The sequence below is a fragment of the Myxocyprinus asiaticus genome, chromosome 23 (genome assembly GCF_019703515.2).
Source record: "Myxocyprinus asiaticus isolate MX2 ecotype Aquarium Trade chromosome 23, UBuf_Myxa_2, whole genome shotgun sequence".
NCBI lineage: Eukaryota > Metazoa > Chordata > Actinopteri > Cypriniformes > Catostomidae > Myxocyprinus > Myxocyprinus asiaticus.
In genome coordinates, this window is record NC_059366.1 from 39,636,746 (window position 1) to 39,660,014 (window position 23,269).

Here is a 23,269-nt window from a genome sequence, read left to right on the forward strand (position 1 = left end):
TTAGTAAGCGATTTTATCATACTAAAAAAGTTAACACTATAATGTTTACATTTTGTGGCTGTACTTTTGAAACAGTGTGTATTTTAACATGTATCGACTGGCCCCATTCACTTGCATTGTAAATGCCTTACTGTAACAACCATTTCGACAAGTCAAAATTATTTTTGTGGTAATCAACATTATGCCACAAATGCCAAATGGGATTAATTATATTGAACCCACAACATTCCTTTAATTTTCTACAACTTAAAGGACTAGTAAATATTCTGTGACTCCCAGAGGAAAATTGTATTACTCAAAGGTTTCTCTTTCAGAAGTTTTTTTTTTTTTTTTTTGCTCATGACTTAATGGAGTTCCCAGTTATGTTTTATTTAAGATTTAACTTTGCCTCAAACCTTTCAACTAAAATTCCTTGGGAGAAAAAAAAGACACAAATGAGACACTTGCTAATATACAGTAAGTGGATACATAATGTAGATAACATGGCTCGGATATTTTGGTCTTGGAAGGAGTTCATATTTAAATCTTGTGATTTAATGTGAGCACAGAGACTTTGTTGAGATCTCTTCTAAATGACACACAGTATGAGTCTACTGAAGTATTTTTCTGAGGAGAAAAATCTGAGTTCATCTGACTCCATTTGATCCTAAAGTGATCTTATCTGTGATGTCTCATTCCTTTGTGCTGTAATGCAACTCATTAGATACAATTCTGAGTCCTGTTCCTTGCTTTCTTCAGTTAATCTAATAGTTTATTAGACTAACAGAAGAAAGCGAGGAACAGACCTTTTGAACTATGAGTGTCTGTTTCTATCTTCACTCAACCTTTGCATGTGGTGAAGGGTAAAGTGACAGACATCACTATGCTTCAGCAAAACAATCTGAGGTAAGAAGGCCATTGCCGTTATTGCACACTGGAATTTCAACCAATCACACCTGCCTTAATAGCAGCGCCCTGCTCTTTCCTATCACAGGCAAATAAGAAATCAGTGAAAATTGCTCACATCTTGTGTTAAAGCCTATTACAGTCAATGTCCTACACCCTTTTATTCAGAGACGATCTGTCAAGTTAAACCTCTCACCAAAGACACTTTGCCATGCTATGCCATGCTAGGACACTGTTTTGCATCTCTAAATAATTCAAAATTACTACATTTCACTGACAAGCCATTCATTCACCCAGCATGCTTTCAAAAGCCACCCAAAGATGTTCCTATGACAGTTAACTGACCACCAATGGGCCATCCTTGCAGTAAGTCACTTGTCATAGACACCAAACCCAAGATGTTACTGAAAATTCACAATAAATGTAATATAAAATGCTGTGCTCCCTCCTGCTTAAAAGTTCACCTCTGATTCATATTTATCTAAATTCAAAACAATTCTGTAATTATTTACTCACCCTCATGTTATTCCAAACCTGTATGCTGTTTTTCATAAAGCCCCAAATATGTCATAAAAGTAGACCATACCATGCGTGTGCTATATTCTAAGTCTTCTGAAGCCATACAATAGCTTTTTGTTTAACATTTAAGTTGTTATTCACTGATAATCTACCCCTCCAAAGGCCTGAAAACTCATTTGCCGTAGCGGAGGACGGAGAATGATCTTTCAGAGCTGAGCTGAGGGGCAGATTTTCAGTTAATAACAACCTAAATTTCAGACTGTTCCTTACACAAAGCAATCATATGGCTTCAGAAGACTCAGAATAATAGCACAGAAGCTTCATGGACTTATTTTATGTTGCTTCTATGGTGTTTTTGATGCCTTTTGCAGCTTGACAGCCCTTGCTCACTATGAACTGTTGTATGGAACAGAGCTGCATAAAGAATATTTAAAAAAAAAATCTTATTTTGTGTCCCACAGAAAAATAGTAGCATTCTGTTTTGGATCGACATAAGGGTGAGTGAATAATGAAATAATTTTTCATTTTGGGGTGAACTGTATTTCTTTAACATCTCTCTCTCTCTTTCTCTCTAATCTCAGTATCACCTAAGTGCTAAAATAAACTAAAAAAAAGTGAACGCTGCCAAAGACAGCAGTGAAATTACCCAGTGTGAGATGTAATCAGAGAGCGTCAGGGGTCCACACACTAATGACTCCAGTGATTAACCCACGTCAACCATCCAGACATTTTCGAAAGCACCTGTGATGGCATTCAACCACAGAGATAGAGCAAAATGTTTGAATGTCCCATAGGTCCACCAGCTACAGTAGACCAGCACTAACCAGTATAAAATAGCCTAGACTAGCATGTAATTGCATTAATATGGTCATAAGCCTTATGCTTATAAGCATTTTCTTACTTTACCATTTGAGAACTTTATCCGCCAATTTGAACTGAAGACAGCAACATCAAACAAACAGGGAGAACATAGCAGACAAGGAGAAAAAAAATGTGAGCTGTAATAAGAGTGAAGGTCATAGAATACAACAACAATATGGGAGTGAATGACAGAGTGACGTGGTTTGAGACCTGAGGACAGCATACAGGTCTGAAAACACATTCAGAGTGAGTATGGACAGACCGCAGGTCAAATAAGACCTGCACCTCATTCAGACTCCATCAAAATGGACAATGCATCAAGCCATAAATCAAGGAGAGTTGTTACTGGTGTATTTTAAGGGTCATGCCATGTATTTTCTGAGCTTGGAATCTAAAACATTTGTCACAGCAGAACCTTTTTACATTAAGATGTCAGGTGTCAGTTACTCTTAAACACACCTGCATAATGTTGCACTGCAACTACAATGCAATACAGTACAACCACTTCCAGTGGCAACCTTACAGAGTACAATTTAACATAAATTAAAAAGTGAGATATCTGAAATGATTGTACAAAACAGAAAGAAATGTTTTTGTACATGTTATAAAAATATTGTAAGAATTTACACAAAATCATTAGTTTGTCAGCCATTTAAAAATTATATCAGAAATATGCAATGTATAATCATCTGTTATTGCACTTAAAGCAACATTATGGCGCAAAAAATTGCACTATTGTCAAAGATAAAGTAAAAATCTGATTGTGTGCTATAGAGATTGAAGAGAAAAACTACAGATAAAAGTCTACAGACAAAAATAAAACTCATAAGAGCTAGCAACAATTTTAATCAAACAGAATGAGAGAAACATACTGGAAAAAACAGCAGCAAAGAGACACTCAACAAATATATGTACAGTGTTGTGTAGTTATGAACTGCATGCAATCTGGATTATGTAATCATGTTACAAATATCAAGACAAGTACTTGTAATTAGATTACATTACATTCTTAATGTGTGTATAATTATATTACAGTTAGTTTTGTGGATTACACGATTAAATATCGACTCGGGGACTGACAAATATCAAATTGTTGTTTAATGTCATGTTTTCTAATGTTTAATGAAAGAGACATACTGTAAATTGTTACTTACAGTAATACACTTAGATTTTCACCAAAATATGCAGTAAGTAATCCAAAAGTTATTAGAGTAGATCAACTAAAAAGTGTAATCTAAAAGGTTGGGTTTCTGATTACAATTTCAGTTTCAGTACTGGATTACATTTCAGAAGTATTCTACCCAAAACTTTGAATGTAGAACTGTGAAAACATAAAGTGTTGTGTTGGTAATATATTGCTTAACATTTTTGCACTGGCAGCAAGCTGTTCATTACAATATAATGCTTGAATCTAAAAGTTAATTAAAGCTCATAATGAACAAGAATGAATTGTGCCCACTGATAGCTTTGTTTATTTGTGTGCACTGTCTACACTGTTTTAGTACCCGAGTCACTAAGGAATTACGTAAATCAGGTAATGCTGCAAAACATACCCAAAAGTCTGTACGTATGCACTGAATGTAATATGCACTGTGTAAGTCCCCATCTTGCAAACCAGTTCTGAGTACAGACTACCATGATCTACCATGCTTTACTGGAACCATCACTGTTATCAAGGCACTTAAATCAACTCTTTAAAATGTCAAAAGTGTGCTTGTCTACACTATACATCTGGATATATGCCCAGACGAAATGCTCTTTTCCATCATTTGATTATCATTTGATGAATTGCTGCTAAGTGTTCTGTGCTGAAATACCACACACAAAAGTGGCAAACTGTTCAGTGAATTTGCCCCTGACTATAATTTTTTGAAAGTGATCAAATCAGATCAGACAGTGTAATCATTTTCTGGCAGGTCTACAATGGTTGCTATAGCAATGATGTAGGCGTTTCCCCAATGCCAAGTGACTTTCTTTTACAACTGGAAGCAGAAAGATGTTGGCAGTATGGAGACAGCTGACAGCAAACTAGAAATCTGCTTATCTACATCATGGCATTTCGCCACCGAACTGAACTCATGTTCAAGTTGAGTTAGAGTCTCTGTGGAGAAAACCTCTCGGCACAAGAGAGTGAGAAAATGGTGTCAGAAAAACCTGCCAGTTTAATGCATCCTGTCTTATTTGAAAAAAAAAAAAAGCCAGGGTTTTGGATAGCATTATTTTTTTCATTAAAGCATCCTAATGTCTGAAAAATTCAAACATTGTCTGACACAATGTCCAGTTAAAATATTAATACGAAACCAATCCCATCCTAATTATAAAAACACTTCGCCTCCACAGAGGATATAACTTTCTCAGCAGCTTGCGAGAAACAGCGTATCTGGGATACAACAGTGAGTTGTGTCATGAATGGGCAATAGTAGCCGGTGTCATTCCCGCCTCCATAGCTTGGGGGCTTCGCACTGCAGAAGTGCATTAAAAACAACCTTGTGTTGCCGCATTCTGGAGAACGTCACCTGGCTTATTGTTTATTTATTTATTTTTTTCTCCCCATTTTGGAATGCCCAATTCCCAATGCACTTTAAGTCCTCGTGGTGGCGTAGTGACTCGCCTCAATCCGGGTGGTGGAGGACGAATCTTAGTTGCTTCCGCGTCTGAGACCGTCAATCCACGCATCTTATCACGTGGCTTGTTGAGCGCGTTACCGCGGAGACCTAGCACATGTGGAGGCTTCACGCTATTCTCCGCAGCATCCACGCACAACTAACCACGTGCCCCAACGAGAGCGAGAACCACATTATAGAGACCACGAGGAGGTTAACCCAACGTGACCCTACCCACCCTAGCAACCGGGCCAATTGGTTGCTTAGGAAGCCTGACTGGAGTCACTCAGCATGCCCTGGATTCAAAATTGCGACTCCAGGGGTGGTAGTCACCTGGCTTATTGCTGAAGAGAAAAGCTGGACACATTATACTTCACATCATGAAAAAATTATACAAAATAGTTGAAGAAATAAATTAGCCTATATGAGAAATTATTTAACATTAGCTAACACATTTTTGTTATTTAGATAGTTCTTTGTTAAAAGATATATGTGGCAAATAGCTGTTCAACATTTTGTAACTAGCCCTTTGATTTAGTTTTAAATGTGTTTAATGTTTGGGTTGGTAATCAAGAACTGGTTCTATTTTTTTTTTAACTTTACGTTAATGGTTCTTGAATATTTGAGTATTGAGTATTCTTTCGCCAGTGTGGATGGAAAACCGTACTAAAATACTATTTTATATTTCAACACTATAAATCAATGATACTGCAGCCACGCAACATGAAACATAAAGCACAACCAATGTAGTCTGATTCCCGAACAAATGACTCTTATGAGTTGGTTCTTTGGAATCTACACCGAAAAACATACAGCCCTACCTTCTGAATGACTCTCTTTTTAGTAAATACCTTACTGAAGTCATTCATTTCATCATGTCTGATCCGGAATTAACCAATAATAGTAACTGTGTTATGTGTACTTAAGGCTTGATATGACAATGTGTTATTAAAGATTCACATTTTGTGATAATAGTATTTAATATAAAAAATAAAGAATTAATAAAATGTGTTTATTAGTCTTTGTAAACACCTTTTACAATACAATATGAAATGATCTGATCCTTTTGTAACAGGCTGCTTGTCGCGGCTCCGTTGACTTTGTCGGTTTGTTTTGTATGTTTTGTCATTTTCTCTCCCTTATGTCTCACAGGCGCGGCCGGCATGCATGATCGGCGTTTCCATGGGAATACTGATTGTTCCCGGGGGAACGCTAATCATGCCACTGATTAGCGTGCTGAGCAACACCTGTTCTCCCCTAATTCGTGTTCTCAGTATCTTAGCTAGACTGTTGTTTGATGTTGAGTACTAACCTCACTCTCACTGCCTAGTTGGTCCTGTCTCGTGTATCTGTTGGTGTGTGGTTGCCTTCCAGTATTGCTGCGTGTCAGCTGGTCTTCCACAGAGGATACCTCGTCTCTGCCCGTGTGTCGAGAGTTAACTTTGCTCATCTCTGCTGGGCGTTGTTCTGCATCTCACTAAGCTTCAACGGAGGATTCTATGAATCCGTTCCTGACTTCCACAATGCACACCCTCATCCTACGAACACACTCTTCACGGATTGCCCCTTGCGCAACTACGACGCGGACGCCATTGGAGATCACTTCCCACTGCCTGCAGCCGGTGTCGGGATTTTCTACATTCCTCAACCCAGTGACTGCTCATTATTACTGTTAATAAATCCTTTGAACTGTTCCTCTGCTCTTGGGTCTGTTTGTCTCAATATCGTTCGTTACACTAATGGGGAAGTAAATCCAATTTATTTCATTTTAATTCATTTTACAGAAACATTACAGAACTGTTAAGGAACCAGTTTCATTAAGAGGAATCAGAATAAAAAGTGGAATCGTTAAATTCCATATGATTTCCATCCCTATTTATTGCATTAGACACTAAATCCAGGACTGCCATTTTTTTTTTTTTTTTTTCGAATGGTGAAAAAAGTGTTTATTGTTCATTTGAGTGTGTTATTATTATATTGCATAATCCATTGTTCCAGTGCAAAATTAGCACAAAAGCACAACATTTTCTTACAGAAACTCTGCTGGAGCCTCTCACATGGTGTTTGACCCTATGGATGAACTGAACTAATGGCTTGTGTAGGAACATCTCTTCTGAAAGGCTTCTAAAACCACCAACCCTAGAGTGAAAAGATGAGGCGTTCATGCTCACACACACACTTTTTATTAATCAAGCACTCACAACAACATTGGTGCAACAATGTTGAGTCTTTCCAATAACCAAAGAATGAATATTTTGAAACCCTATTATTGCGAGAATCAGTGCCATTCAGTGGTTTTAAGACGTCCTGCAGAACATTAAAGAGGAAATTTCAGATTCCAGGCTTCACTTAGCACTTAGCTTAGCATGAAAATGCACCTCTGTCCAGTGCACTTTGCTTTGGCAAACTTCTATAAATCATTCAGTTTGCTACATAGAAAGGGGAAATAAATGTATAGATGAAGTGTTTTCAAAGCCAGCGTCTAGAAAACTATATGAAAACTAATAAGAATACTTACATGACTATATGTAAATACTAATAAGATTTAAAGCTGCACTATGTAAGCTTTTGGTTAAAAATGAACAAATTGCCATAATTAACTGAGTACATAAACAATCAGTGTTCAAAACAATGATTACCTTACCCCGATTCTCTATGGTAAGCCAATAAAAATTATTTGTATTTTGAGCTGTCGGGTTCGATTTGGTGCGAAATCGCTGGCTTATAACGTACATCCTTGTGTCATTACGTCATGTCCGTGAACATAGGAAAGAAGAGCCGGCTGTCTCTTTCCAATGTAAACAGTAGATAGTGATAATACACTGTTTTAGTTTGCGAGTAGCTGTTAAAAAGAAGAAAGAAACTACAGTTCAGTTCAGTTACACTCACACTGTTCCGGACAGCATCGCAACAGTCTGGATGGATGTTTATATGTTATCCATTTGACGAAGTTGTTTACCTGCTTTAATGCTTGGATATGTTGTCTGGTAGGGTTGTTGAAGCTAATATTGCTTGTCATTCTTGTAGGAATGGAACAATACTCATGTGTTAACCGATCGCGATGTATCTATGTTGTCAGGGAGAGTTACTGTGACATGTTTACTAATATTTATAACTTCTGAAATTGACTGTTAACTGTTATATTGCATATTTCTGCATATTATTTTCATGTTTAATAAAGTATATTTTATCCCCATCATTACTGAATCCTTGTTTTATGTTTTTAGTTTACTGTGTTATTGTGTGCATTCATAGACATACTATTTTAGTATTACGGTCCACTTGCATTATCAACTGAGGCTGTACAATATAATATAAAAATAATAAAAGTCTTCCATTGAACTCGTATCAGCCATATCATGAGTATCACCCCTTAAATTGATAAGTGTAGTACAATACAAACATTAATAGTAGATAAAACACTTGAAAACTTATATTAAAATATACTGGTAGTGACTGAGGTGATTGAATCCCCTGTTCTTTATGTAAAAGCACTTTGAGTGTAGTGTCAGAAAAGTAAAATTCATTAATTCAAAATGTCAATATGAGTATTATTTATCTTTATCAAAGCAAGTGATACTTCAGTTTTAAATGTTTAATCGTATAAGAAAAATATCAACATGAAAACAGCACATTATGACTCCGACTCTGAATATCTCCAGTCATGGCGATGTCCAGGTAAGCTCAAATCATGAGATTCATCCGCCAGAAGAGCAGTGCCAAAACACGAATCACATTTAGTGTTCTTCTGAAAATTGCTTGCAATTTTAAGTTTCAACCACAGATGTCGCTAGAGAGCACAAAGTTACATAGTGCAGCTTTAACAAATTTTGATTCATTAATGGTAATGGTTGAAATGAAAATTCTGTCATTATTCACTCGCCCTCATCTGCCCAGAATATCTGTCTCACTCTCTCACCCCCTCACCCTAGACTTCATGTCTTATATCTGCTCTAAATCAACCCTTCTCTACAGCTCCATTACACACTCATTTTGCCCTCCAAAACTCTCCAGTTCTCTTCTGAACAGCTCTCTTAACCCCTGTCTGGGCCTGCAAACTGTAGCGTCTCAGCCAAATACATTAGCACTCTATTACGCCCTGGAGCCTGAATTCCCAACCTCCCCGACTGTTCCCTTTCTGTCGAAGCTGTAAACCTCTGCCAGTCTCTCCTGATGCCGCCGTCCTAGGGGAACTCCCAGTGGACAGAAGCTGATTAGACATGAATTGGACAGCTGAGAGAGGCTGAGTAAAGTAAAGGAGTATACTGGAGACATCTGGACTGGCCTAGATCTTTCCTTTACACATAAAAGTCCATGTCCTCAGTAGAGAGGTCAATATTATTACTTATACTAACTGTACATATACTGTACCCTTACTCTTTCTGTACAATATATTTCCCATTGTACATATCTGTACATAGCATATATACTTCAGTATGTTTTTTTCTGTCTGTCTGTCTTGCTTACATATGTTATTATATTATTCTGTCTAGTTGTTATACTGTTGTATGTATAGTTGTTCTGTGTGTATAGTGGAAGTGTATTGGAAGATAAATTCCTTGTGTGTGTGAGCATACTTGGCAATAAAGCTCTTTCTGAGTCTGATATCTAGTATTCAGCTAGAATAATTTGAGTTATATTTAGCTGCCACACAAAGAAAGAGGCCAAATTACCATAACACAACTAGGAATGTGCAAAACTACATATTTTCGTAATAGATTATTTGGTCACTTGTCTGAACAACCTGTTGACATCCTTCGAGTATTGAATATGGGAATACTGATTGTATTAAAATCAAAAAGGTTAAGAACCAGGTCTTAAAGAAGCCCTGTATAATTACGCTGATATCAAACACACACACAGATCAGATACATTTCTTAGGGGGTGTTCACATAGGGCACTGTGGCAAAGAGGAGGGTGGGGTCGGGCCATGATGACGCACGCCCAGCCCCTAATCAGGCTAATCAAGCCGACCAGAGGGATAAAGGCTGCCAGAGGTGGCAGTTCGGGAGAGAGAGAGAGCTATAGGCAGCTGCCCTGTATGTGTTTATGTTTGTGTGTTTTTGTTTAATTAAATATTACTTTGATGCTTCGTCCGGTTCTCGCCTCCTCCTTCCCCTTTTACCCCGTTACAGGCACATTCTTGTGTTTACAAATAGATAGATGGAGCACAATGCAATGGAACAGAATGTAAGGGTCCTGAGCAAAAATGGAGACCTATGGATTATGCATAATAACAGCAGCCAATGGACCCTTCGCTAAGCCCTGCCTTAAAAGCATTTCTGACCAATCCTGTCTTAGGAACTGTTGCCACGCCGCCATTTCTCTGACAAGTGTTTGCTTTTTTACAATGAGAGCCTATGGGAGTAATGTGTGTTTGAGTAGTTTTAAGCAGGATTTTATCGAAATGATCAAATACATTTTATAAACTTTGTTGCTGGGCCACTTGTAAGAGTACGGAGAGGACACGCGCAGTGTTTTTCTTTCTTTTTAAAAAAATCTTTAAATAAATATTGAGAAGAGCATGCTATGGCTTAAACTGTGTCACTCCTCATTCCCAAATGAGCATTTATAACATCAGCGAAGACCTAAATTTCCTCCAAGGTCAATTAAAGCTAACAACTTAACATTAATTCATTTACTTATTGATTTAGGTCTTAGTAAAGGTGATATTACTTGTAAATGAGGAGTCCACAGCATCAAAATGAGTGTGTTATGAGATGTTATAAGCAGTTCTTTTCACTTTCACTAATGTTATGAGGTTTGTAATTGCTGTAAAATGACACTTCTCTCTTTTTATGTGACTGTGATGATCATTTGCCTCAATTGTGATTCACAGTCTGCACTGTTTTCAATCAAATTACTGTGTAATTTAACCATTTCTTTTACAAATACATCAGATAAATATGCTTTACAATGTCACTCAGCATTCCAGCCTATGTAATAATATTACCCATTCCATTTATGACAATTGCCAAAAACCGAGACGTTCACGCAATCTCCCATTCATTCCTACGGAGAGATCTACCCCATTTGTTACACAAGTGGTCCTTTCACATCTGCTGTGGCAGAACTTTAGTGCCCTACAAAAACAAAAAGCAAACTATGCTGTTACACCGTGAAAAATGGCTTAAAAGTTTTTTGAATGAATTTATATTGATCTGATATCACTTTTCCACAATCCATTTTCAAGAGATCTAATATCGGTCACAACTTAGTTTAGACCAAATATGTAGTTACTGTGTTTTGCCTTTGCAGTGCATGGGACGAATTCAGTGACGCAACTTCTCTGACAGTCTAACAGCACATTAAAGCACAACACACTGTCAGCAACCAAAATCCTCTGAATCTTGAAATTCTAAATTCATCCCCTTTAAAGCACCACAACTGGAAATAACAATTTATAAAATCTTGATAAACTAGTCGACCTCACTAACAGAATATTCTGTTAGTGGATGACTAGTCGATCCATCCTTAAACACAACCCTGACTGTGTAGCATCTATCTTCTCTACAGACCTTCTGGTTTCTACTTCTTTTAAGTCTTTCCCTCCTTCTAAAGATGCTACTTTACTTCCTGTGCTTCTGTCCATCTTGGTCACTCTCCAGCTGCTATCTCGAGTTATTTTCTCTCTATCTCTGCTCCTGTCTGCCTTCCAGCTTTTCTTCCCTTCTATCTCTGTCTGCATGGCTGTGTGAATGGAAATCATTTCAGGGATCGCTACCCACAGCTAATGCTGCTATGTGTTCCCTAAGGTGTCCACACATAGTGCATATGAATACAGTAATGTCTAAACCCAGATACCACACAGCATGATATTCCAAACCCAGCAGCAAATAATGAAATCCTCACTATTCCACACATGCACACACACATACACACTCAAAAACCTTTACCAAGGTTATAAGACCTCTGGTCAGTCTGAAGCTGTATTATGGGCATGGAAAGGTCACAGGTCAACTCCAACATGAGGCAGATGAAGGTCAGGTGTATGTCTAAGACTTTAACCTCTGTGTAATTGCCTTAGCGCTCTTTAAACCATGTCATGGAATGGCTCCCATTTGGTTCGCTTTGCTGGTCAGAAGAGCTTACAGCAGTATGATGCTTATAATACTTACACTGTGCTGAGGAACAGATTACACACACACACCATTAAGCTGTCCTGAGACAGTTTTACAACATCAAAAACTTTCACAAAAGATGTTAACCTGAAAAGGGAGTTCCCTTTAAACTTTAACGTTTTCATGATTTTCTTTCAAGAGGAAAACATAAAAAATACACTAGTGTAATTGAACTAAATCAATATGCTGGGCAAAGCATCACAATGAAATGCACAAGCTCAATGGTGAATAACAGATGGTGTATTATCTCATTGGCATATCACTTCACTGGTCAATAACCTCATTAGTGTATAACCTCGCTGGTGAATAACTTCACTGGTTATAACCTGGGTCCACAATTAACACCCGCTAAGCCCCAAATGCAGGAAAATACAGCATAAAAGTAAGACTCCAGTGTTTAAATCCATATCTTCAGAGGCAATATGACAGGTGTGGGTGTGAAACAGAACAATATTTAAGACATTTATTACTATAAATCTACTTTCAGAAAGTGTTCTTCTTCTGTTTTTGCCAATTCGCATTCGCCGTGCATTTCGCCAGCTAATTGGTTGCTGTGCAAATATGATTTATTTTATTCTTTCTTTTATCCCTCCTTTTTTCCCCTTTCTCCTCCCTGTCCAGTAGTTGGCGATATGCACAAAGTGCAAATGCGAATCGCTAAAAAACAAAAGAAGAACTTGGTCCTCTCGTGAATGCGCATAGGAGGGCAGATTTCTGAAGATTTGGATGTACAGTAACAACTGGAATCTTATGGATGGACCCTTTTCACTCTTCCGGGTTTTGAAAAGTAGAAGTAAATGATTGCAGGGTAAACTTTGATAGCGATGAATGGGAGTGGTTGGAAAACTACGCCGAATATAATTTTTGCACACCCATTTGCTCCAACATCAAAAGAAAAGTGCCACTATTACATTTCCACAACTTTTCAAATGAAATAAAATTGAAAAAAAAAAAAAAAAAAAATATATATATATATATATATATGCGGAAATGCGTCATCACAAAGGATGAAAAGTCCCTTACATTTATGCTGCCTTTATGTGCTTTTTTGAACTTCAAAGTTCTGGCCACCATTAACTTGCATTGTATGGACCAACAGAGCTGAGATATTCTTGTAAAAATCTTTGTTTGTGTTCAGCAGAAGAAAAAAGTCATACACATCTGGGATTTTCATTTTTGGGTGAACTATCCCTTTAAGGTGACACATTTTAAACTACCACCACAATTTTACAATAAGTGTGCCATTATTTTGTAAAAACATCTCAATGTCAATGTCTATGACATGGGATAGATTGACTGAAACTTCTGACTGATTTAAAAACTCCTCGATATCTTGTGTTTACATGGCAAAGTGTTCAACTTGATCTCCAAAAAAAGCATAGTATGACTGCATTATCTCTAACTAATGAAGCTCTGTCGACCGAAACTTTACTCATGGCATGAGGTCACCCCAGTCCTTCTGACACTCACTCACTTATTCATTCTCTTCTCTCTCTCTCTCTCTCTCTCTCTCTCTCTCTCTCTCTCTCTCTCTCTCTCTCTCTCATATCAACTGTGTCATACCAAACGAGCTCGAGTTTCACTGATCTATTCATTACGCCAATAGCACGACACCAACTCGTCAAGCTTTTAACAAATACATTCTAGTAAACATACGACCATTATAATAAAGTCAACCGTGCAGAAAAGTACCTCAAAAGGCAACGTGCATAAATAAATTAGTGTGTCACTGCACTACACATTTTAGAATGATCAGAATGGCAATGCAATGTTTGTAAAGGAGCTTGATAAAAATAAAAAATAAAAAGATAACCCATTTTAACTTCTTGTCTCTGACTGTCATATGTGAGTTAAATTACGTGGCTGAACAGCTGAATGAAACAGGAAAGTTTAATCCATCATCATCATCACAGCCGATATAGATTGCTGAGAGTCTGCTCAATGTAAAGAGAGATTTATCTTTAAGACATATATCTCATATAATCCAATTTTTATCCAAAAGAAACACCAAGATCAACTAATGACACTCAGTTCAATTCATTTACTCCCTCTTAGACATGACAAGATGTTAATAATTATTTTAATCATCATAACATTACTCACACAGCTTATTTGAGTTATTTCATTTCTCCATTTCCCCTCAGATAGCCGTTGACAGCAACAGTTACGCGTGCGATCGTTTTCACTCACGCGTGTGTGAAATCGTTCATTCCTCCCGTCAGGAATTTACCGGACGGTCTCCGTATCACTCAAACATACCATGTCGGTTTAAAATCCACGCAGAGTCTCTCCGGACAGATTCACGTTGCGCATCCCGCATCAGTTTCACTGTGTGTGTGTGTGTGTGTGTGTGTGTGTGTGTGTGTGTGTGTGTGTGTGTGTGTGTGTCCCTCAGACGAAGACGGAGCGCGAGAGTCCCGGTGATTTCAGTTCTTCCTGTTTTCAGTTATTAAACTGTCCTCACGCGGTTGAAGTCCATAAACGTCTCAGATTCAGTCCTCTTCAAGTAATGGTAAGAAGTACCGTCACTGCTCGAATGAAAGTGCAGCCCGCCTCACACAGACATCTCTCTCTCTCTCTCTCTCTCTCTCTCTCTCTCTCTCTCTCTCTCTCTCTCTCTCTCTCTCTCTCTCTCATGAGGTAATAATCTCATTTGCTTGGTCACTAAAGGTGAGGGCAGGTAAATCTTGAGTCATGAGAAGGCAACTCTGCAGCGCCCGGCAGGTTCGTGATATAGGCTAGTTAATCTCACAAACCCAGACACATCAAAGTCCAAAAAACAAACAAACAAACAAGCAAAAAAAAAAAAAAAAAAACCTGACGTGACGTGACGTGCCGTGACGTTTTTAGTCCGGATCTATCAAGTTATTCAAAAATACTTAAAAATGTAATTCACACAAATGAATTACTTGACTACACCTCTTCTATAACCAACATGTTTTCAATGACTGTATCCAAAGTAATGTTGACATTTTTTTCTAGGGCTTTAGTTCACCCACAAATGAAAATTCTCTCGTCATTTACTCACCCTCATGATATCCCAGGTGTGTATGACTTTCTGTCTTCAGCAGAACACATCTGAAGGAAAATAGAAAAATATCTCAGCTCAGTAGATCCTTAAAATGCAAGTGGATGGTGATCTGAATTTTGAAGCTCCAAAAAGAACAATCAGTCACTATAAACATCATCTATACAACTCTAGCAGTTAAATTAATGTCTTCTAATGCGACAGGATCACTTTTGTTGCGAAAAAGATAAACATTTAAGTACTTTCTAACTATAGACCATCGCTTGTTGTAAGCTTCATGAGAGGGCCGAGTTCACATGGTCTCTCGTGTGACGTATTCGCCTTGCCATGTTACGGACATAATCTCATGTTCTTCTCTCGGTTGAGACATCCAGCGTAAGCACACAAACGCACAGTTGTGAGTAAACATACATATACAAATACAGATCTAAACCAAAACCAATGAAGCTTCTGTACAGCATTCCTCCTATTCAGTTTTAAACAGTGCTGCTCTTACGTTTCAACGCGATTACGTCGAACGCGTATACCCCTGCTGACCAGAAGCGATGATTTAGATTGTTCTTTTCGGAGCTTGAAAAGTCAAATCACCATCCCTTGCATTTTAAGGACCTACACTGAGCTGAGATATTTTTCTATTTTTCTTCAAATGTGTTCTGCAGAATAAAGAAAGTCATACACACCTGGAATATCAGGAGGGTGAGTAAATGATGAGAGAATTTTCATTTCTGGGTGAACTAACCCTTTAATGTTAAAAATGTCAATTGTCATTAAAAGCTGAAATTCTTGAAAAAAAGAAAGAAATGCTGGCAAGAGGAGTGCAGAATAATATTATTATTAATAATACTAATATTAAAAAAAATATGTGAAAGGAATTTGTTTTAAAATAATATCAATTTCTGAAAAACCCTTGTCCACTAAATCAAGGTCATTTGGTGTAACCAATGTGCCATTTTGTTGTCGTATTACAAATAATATGTATACATACACATAATATACATATATACACACAGTATATATACACACTATATACTGTATATATATATATATATATATATATATATATATATATATATATATATATATATATATATATATATATATATATGTATATATATATATATATATATGTATTTTATTTGTAACTTTTTTAAATTAATGATGAAGTTGTGTACACTCTCATGTATTAATTTAATCATTAAATATATTTTTATGGAGAAAATGCTCTAAATGTTTTTCAAAAAGTTATTAAACCAAATTGGACACAAAGATTACATGTCTGATTTTACATGCTGATAAACAAACAAACAAATAAAATTATTGTGTCTGGACAGGTTGATTCTCATGAGTGAATCACAAGGAGAAGTCATCAAGAATAATGAGAATTATAAACAAACTCAGTCGTAATTCTTTTCCCACATTGCATAATTTTTATATTGTGATGTTAAAAATTACAATAATAAAAAAAAAAATAATAAAAAGGTACATTTTCTTTATTCAAAATATAATTAAGCATTTTTTTTCCTTCTATTATGTTTTTGTGAGAATCTCCCATTCAGCCAAATATACATTACAAACACATACATGCATCACACTCACCAGTGTACAAAATAAAAACACAATGCATGCTGAGAAAGCACTGAGTTGCGAGTTAAACATTTCTTGGAGCCTCAGGTTGTGACACTGCAACCAAGCAGTCTGAAAGAGTCTTTTCTTCCACCTCTTTAGAAATTAATGTGGGTGGTGACAGAGAGAGACAGAGAGAGAGGCAAACACTGGCCGGCTGTGCTCTTCTCTAGTAACGTAACAAGTTAACATCTTAAATGCAGCTCAGTGTAACCAGAGAGGCTGTGGTGCTCACATATAATAACCCCTGTAACATCACACCACCTGAATGTATTCCACCACTGCAGAAATGTACTTACACAGAGGAGTCAGATAACATATTTAATATCAAATGTTTCTATGTAGGGCTGCAACTAATGATTATTTTGATAATCGACTAACTTAACGATTATTAGAACGATTATTCGACTATTCAGGAGATTATTGCAACGATTAATCATTAGCTCTTTACCGACTATTCAGCTTGTGCCCCGACTTAAAAAGTTGTATTAAACGTGCTTGCTAACAATTAAGCGGACAAAATCATCTTTTAGAAATACCTCTAAATGACATTCACTGAATGAAAGGGAAAAAATACTTTTTATTAAGTTTAATTCAGTAACAAATTCACTGCAAAAAATCCTATTGTTATCAAGTGTTTTTGTATTGTTTTCCATTTAATTGTCTAAAAAGCAACATATAAGATATTTAGACTTAGTGTATTTTTTCACTTTGTTATACTTCTGCGAGTGCAGTAAAGACAAAATATACTTATTCAAGATCTATTCTCTAAAAGCAAGTCTAAATATCTTATATGCTGCTTCTCATGTGAATGCATCTTTTTTTTAAAGGATTTTTATACATTTTAAAATATATTTATTTTTAATATTATATTCAACATTTTCAGATAAAATTTTTTTTCTTCTGCAGTATAGCTGCTAAAGTAAATGTGCATTGTTTTAAAGGAGTTTTAGATATTTATATTGGAAAACGAGCCAAGACAAAAACAAATCAAAAACACATTTTGTTGCAGTGTATAATGGGGTGAAGACTACCTCTCTCACCTTTCTGCTCACTTCAATCCATCTTTAACTCATATCTTCAATCTTATTAATAAAGCTGCATATTGCCAATTTTCTTCACGATAAGAATTGCACAGTGACATATATTATGATTCAATAAGTCACGATCCATCACGTTATAATCTAGCTGCATTAAGCGTGTGCGCTTGATGGATGAGCCTCTCCGCGACAGAGTGTGCATCAGCCGGGTTCAGTTTCAATCTCTCCCCCTTAGATCGGGACACTTCACGCAGCTCATAGAAGAGGCACTGACCGCACAGAGAAATGCCAGTTTCGGAGTTTGTACTTATTTACATGACCTGTTTCCTTATTATTTGAACTTTAATAAAGCTATAAGGCATTAAATATAACTGCATTAAAGATGTAACGGCGGGGTGTTTCCTTTAAAGACACTCGACATGCAAGTTTTGCTTCAGCAGAGTGGCAGCTCCGGCTTCGCTTATTCCACGAGAGTACTGCTGTATTTACTTGTATAATTCCCTCTACTTTGCCATCTACATCACCTGAAGCTGTTTGGAAAGTTTAGATTACATCTGGACTATGAGATGTGTTTTCTTCCTCTCCTCAGTCAGGCGTGAGCTGAAGTGCTGCTCTCATGCGCCATCATTAGAGTTTCGTATGATCTCATGTTACGTTAAATGGGATCAGACGACTTTTTTTTATTGTCGACGTTGTCGATAACATTGACTAATCATTTCAGCCCTATTTCTATGCACATTCGGTATGATCAGGTCTCTCTGATGGCATAACAGTGGGGGCACAGGAAGGTGATCTATGGCTATGTTCACACAGTTAGTGCTTGTGATTGAAAACTTTACCAACCAGTGTGTGACTCTCAAATTGTCCTGCTCATACATCATCTATGAACAGGACGATTTAATATCCACATTTACATTCCCACAGTCAATAATTGGCATAGACAATCGTATTTACTTACAGGTGTGACTCTCGAATTTACCTGTTCATAAAACAGTATAGAGAAGTGGACCAAATTCTGTATGAAAGAAAAATCAAAATAAGACCCCCTTTTACTTTTGCGATAACGGTTGTAACCAAGGTGAGAGTGAATATTAAAGTAAATATTAAAGATGGCCATGTACATAACACCGGTAAATTGTCACAATTGACACAACATTATTAAATAAACAAGTCCAATGGAGCTCAACAGTGCCCACCCACTTTATTTTATTTTTTTAGCTAATCTTTTTTTTTTAGTACTCAACATGGAAAAATACATGCACACATCTGCAATGCACAGTGCACATCCACACCTTGTGCACTGTAGATCTGAATGTAACCCCAGGAGATCCATGTGGCAATCACAAAATGAACTGAGCGGAGGCCTGAAAATAGAAAGGAGAGAGAGCAAGAGAGAGAGAGAGAGAGAGAGAGAGAGACAAGAGAAGAGATATCAGAGAGTGTGTGTGATCAAGAAACCACTTCAAGGTCAACACAGTTATTTGTAGTCATAGCAGGCCAACTAGATCATTAGTTAAATGTGGATTTTGGAAGTCTCCTTGGGTCTTAGACAGAGACTCACCTGCAAATTTGTCTTCATATACTCGCATTAACCAAACTAATGCACTCCAGTCTTTCAGCAAAAGATATATAACAACTGTGTCTGGGCTGTGAGCTGCAGCTTTAATGAAAACCCTCATCAGGACATACAGACCCCCATGAAATAAAGCTGTGAGCAGGTAGCCTGAAAAAAAAAAGTGGGAAATTGATCAAAAATAGCTCAGAAAAAAACACATATATTCCAAAGTCTACCAAAACAATACATACATAAAACCTTGCTCAGAGTAAAGGAACCGTTCGGCTAAAGCGTTGCACCTCCTGCAGTCAAATTATTCAGGAAATGTAAGCTGAAGCACAGTGATGCCCTGCTATCAAAAATAAACCCTCCACACATGCAGGGAACACACTGCAGCTGCTCGCTCATGCCTCAGCAAGCTCAGGATCTAATATTCTCAATATAGAAGCAGAACAAAATCTGTGCTAGCATGCAGTACAACTACACATTATACAAATTCTGATGCTAGCACAGACAACAATTCAAGTCAAGTCTAAACCCTACATTTGCAGACAGTTAATCTCTCAGAAAGGTGGATCAATATAGGTTTTTCCAATGACTCTTCAATGATTCTAAAATGAATAGTTCACCCAAAAATAAATCTTCTGTCATTATAGGCACCAAAATTAAGCTGCTTTCTAAGGCCACATCAATATTAATGCATTTAAGTTTTAAGATTCAACTCAGTTTAAAGTTTACAATGTCATTGTCTTCCAAAGTATGTGGTAATGGAGAGCGTTTTCGAAATGCTCTATTTCAGTGGAGCTAAACACCATTTCTATAGTGGATGACAGGTGTAAAAGTACAAAATAAATGTTTTCAACCAAAAATGTATTAGTGTAGATGTGGTATAAAGTACCTCAATTGGCCCAATTCTAAGGCAGCAATGCATGTTCCTTAATGGAGAAGGCTATGCTAGAATGCATTGCAATGAGCTCGGTAATATATTTTTGTGAACTATTCCTTTAAAATTTTACCTTTGGTCCCTCCATATTGAATATTTGGTTATATTCTTGTTAGAAATGAGCAACCAGCTGTTTCTGTATTTAAAGTTTTTTACTTGTATATTCCTGGTCATTGTGTGATTTCTGTACCATTATGTAAATTGGATACCCCTGCAGTGACATGGCTTTGCTACATATGGAAGAGTTTGAATCAGCTAATAGAAACCTTCACTTTCCCCTCAGGTCATAAATAATTAAACATTGCATGAGTCTAGCCTGAAGTTACTGTGAGATCAAAATGACCAGTGCCTTTACTACATAGACCAGTAAAGCTTGTTTTTTTTCCATTGTGAACAGTAGTATTTTGCTCCACTGTCTTCTGTTAATAAATGTCAACACTAATGAGAATGTTAGGGAGAGTTCTTGCTCTCTGCTTTGCTATGGCTAAGCCAAGCTTAATCATGCTGCTATATCCCCCTAGGGGCAGATTTAGATATACAACTGGGTTAGAACAGAGAAAGAAAGCTGCGTAATTCTTCTTTCTTAGGCCGTAAGGCATCACGTAAGAGGTCAGAACAGATCACAGGAGTCCACTGGGTAAGAATGAGTAACTCAACAAAATCAGATTCTATGGGTCTGTTCCAAAACTTAGTAATCTGCCATTCTTCCTGGCTGTCTCCTGCCTACAGAGGCAGCTGTCTTCTATGTCAGCATCCTTACTGAAATGATGCCTCATAAGAGACAGATTTGGAATGCTCTACATAGGTGGCAGCTCTACACATCATTCTAACAGCACTCCTCAAGTGCAGCGCACTCGACTCACAACTGATTTCAATGCAGGTGATGCAAGAGAAATGACGCAATTCTCTAATGAGCATAAATACGCACAGTACACACACATTTTAGGTAAAAAAAAAAGTAGGTTTTGTGTCATATTAAACTGTTATTTATCAATACCTTTCAGTAGTGAATGGATTATAAGTATATTTACACTAAAAAAAATATTTTGAGTTTACAGTAAATTTCTGGCTACTAGATGCATGACTTTCACTGTATATTTTACAGTAGTATTTCGACAATTTATTACAATTAAAATACAACTCTATACTGTGACTTCACAGTGAACAGGACCATGAAATTACTGTAATATAGCAGTGCTGTATTGTAGAATCACAGTTATCAAATGTATATTTTTTAAGCTGCAGTGTTTGTTAATTGTCACCATCGTTGAGTTTTGTATGCTGAGAGAGGATATCTGTGCGTACATGGTTGCCAACATGATTAAAATGTATGTGCAATAACAGATCAATCATATCACAGCATGGCACTGCAAGCATCGCTACCACATTGTTTAATTACAACTTTGTATGTTTTCTTTCAAATGTACCAAATAGTGTAGACTATAAATCTTGATCAGATTTAGTCAGTCTGTAAATTGAAATAATTTTCTCCCTGCAGCACAGTGCAAAGAATAATGTTCTTAAAACAAATGCATCAGCTAGGAGTAAATTTATTTACTTTAAATAAGTTTCCATTCAAAGGGAACACTGAACACCATAATGGTTACTTCAAATGAAACACAATTATTCCATAATGCAGCGTGATATTATTTCTTTTTCACAGTAATTTGAAATTACTGTTAAATTTGGTAAAATCCTGGCAATTTTTTACAATGTATAATAAAAAATTATCTCGCTTCGTCTGCCATCTTGGATTTATTTTTCCGCCGAGCTCATCACTTTGCGTTCTTGGATCGCCTACCTTGGGGAAGGATATATACAATGCTACCATACAACTTGGCCGAGATATCGAGAAAATTAGATATCTTAAGAGGCAGCATAATTACGATACCTTCTGTACCATTTGGAACAGCCTCTGCGTCGGGAGCGCGCATAAAATGTCTTAAAATGCTGCTCACTAGGTTTTGGAACAGACCCGTGTGTGTGTGTGTGTTTGTGTGTTTGTGTGTGTGTGTGTGTGTGTGTGTGCATGTGTTATACAGAGTAATATATATGCTTAATAAGTATTGTTCATTGTTAGTTCATGTTAACTAATGTTGTTAACTAATGTTAAAAAATGGAACCTTATTGTAAAGTGTTACCATCAAGAATATAATTTATTTGATATTATCGATAAAAATAGTTTCATCTGGTTGGAATGGAATATTTCACTCAATATTAGTGTGTGCCATGTTTTAAGTATGCTTATTAGAGTGTTGTGTAAACATGCTAAAGCCAAACTCTATTGGAATCCCTTGAGAGAGTTAGTTGAGTCTCTTGTGAGGAGCACTATATGTCTGCTGTGCATGATTGAATTTTTGAGTGGCTGCCCATGTATGGCATTTAAAACCAGTCCCTTATGAGGTTTCATTTCGGTTAGGATGTTTTGTTTTAAGCCTTTGAAGCCATCTATATGCTAGTGTACACCTAAAAGTTGATATACGCATTTAAAATGTACAGCATTTTTTCTTCCTGATAAACAGACCAAAAATATTGATGACTTATCTTGCACTACACAGATTTTTGCTCTCTAGAATGTAAATATCCTTCCCCTTAAAATCAACTAGCAAGTAGCAAATCACGGTTAATGACATGGCTGTGATGTATATAAAGCACATTGTATATCAGCACATCCCACCTAAACTTCCTGTTCTAATAGGAAATATATCAGCACAGGAAAGATAACAGCACTTGTCAAAATTCCCATTGGTAGTCGGCACATTGTATCACTGCATAAAGTCATATAGACCATTTCAATGGCAGTTTGTTGGTGACGTCAAGTGATGTCATTGTTCCTTGACTATTTCCTACTTGTCAAAACAGACTGTTTAGCAGAGACTGGCCACTTCTGTTAAAATGAATGGGAGAAATTGGAACACCCAGAGGCAGCCAGCGGTCAACAGATGAAGAAAGGAAGTCCCGCCTTAAAGGTAAAATAGAAAATCACCTTTTAGATACAGAAATCGCCTGTCAATCAACTAGAGAACAGGCATGCGCATTAGCTATACAAGATGGTAAAGATGCATTTTTTTAGCGTAATCTGAGATAAAGA

General features: G+C 36.9%; 1 protein-coding gene across 1 annotated transcript in view; it reads right to left on the minus strand.

Moving 5' to 3' along the window:
• The window catches only part of LOC127414423 (protocadherin-15-like), a 254,255-nt gene extending 239,886 nt beyond the window's left edge, over nucleotides 1–14,369 (minus strand). The window contains exon 1 of the mRNA XM_051652444.1: nucleotides 14,093–14,369. The gene's annotated coding sequence lies outside the window, so the exon portion shown is untranslated. The remainder of the gene's footprint in view (nucleotides 1–14,092) is intronic.
• Nucleotides 14,370–23,269: the final 8,900 nt, after the last annotated feature.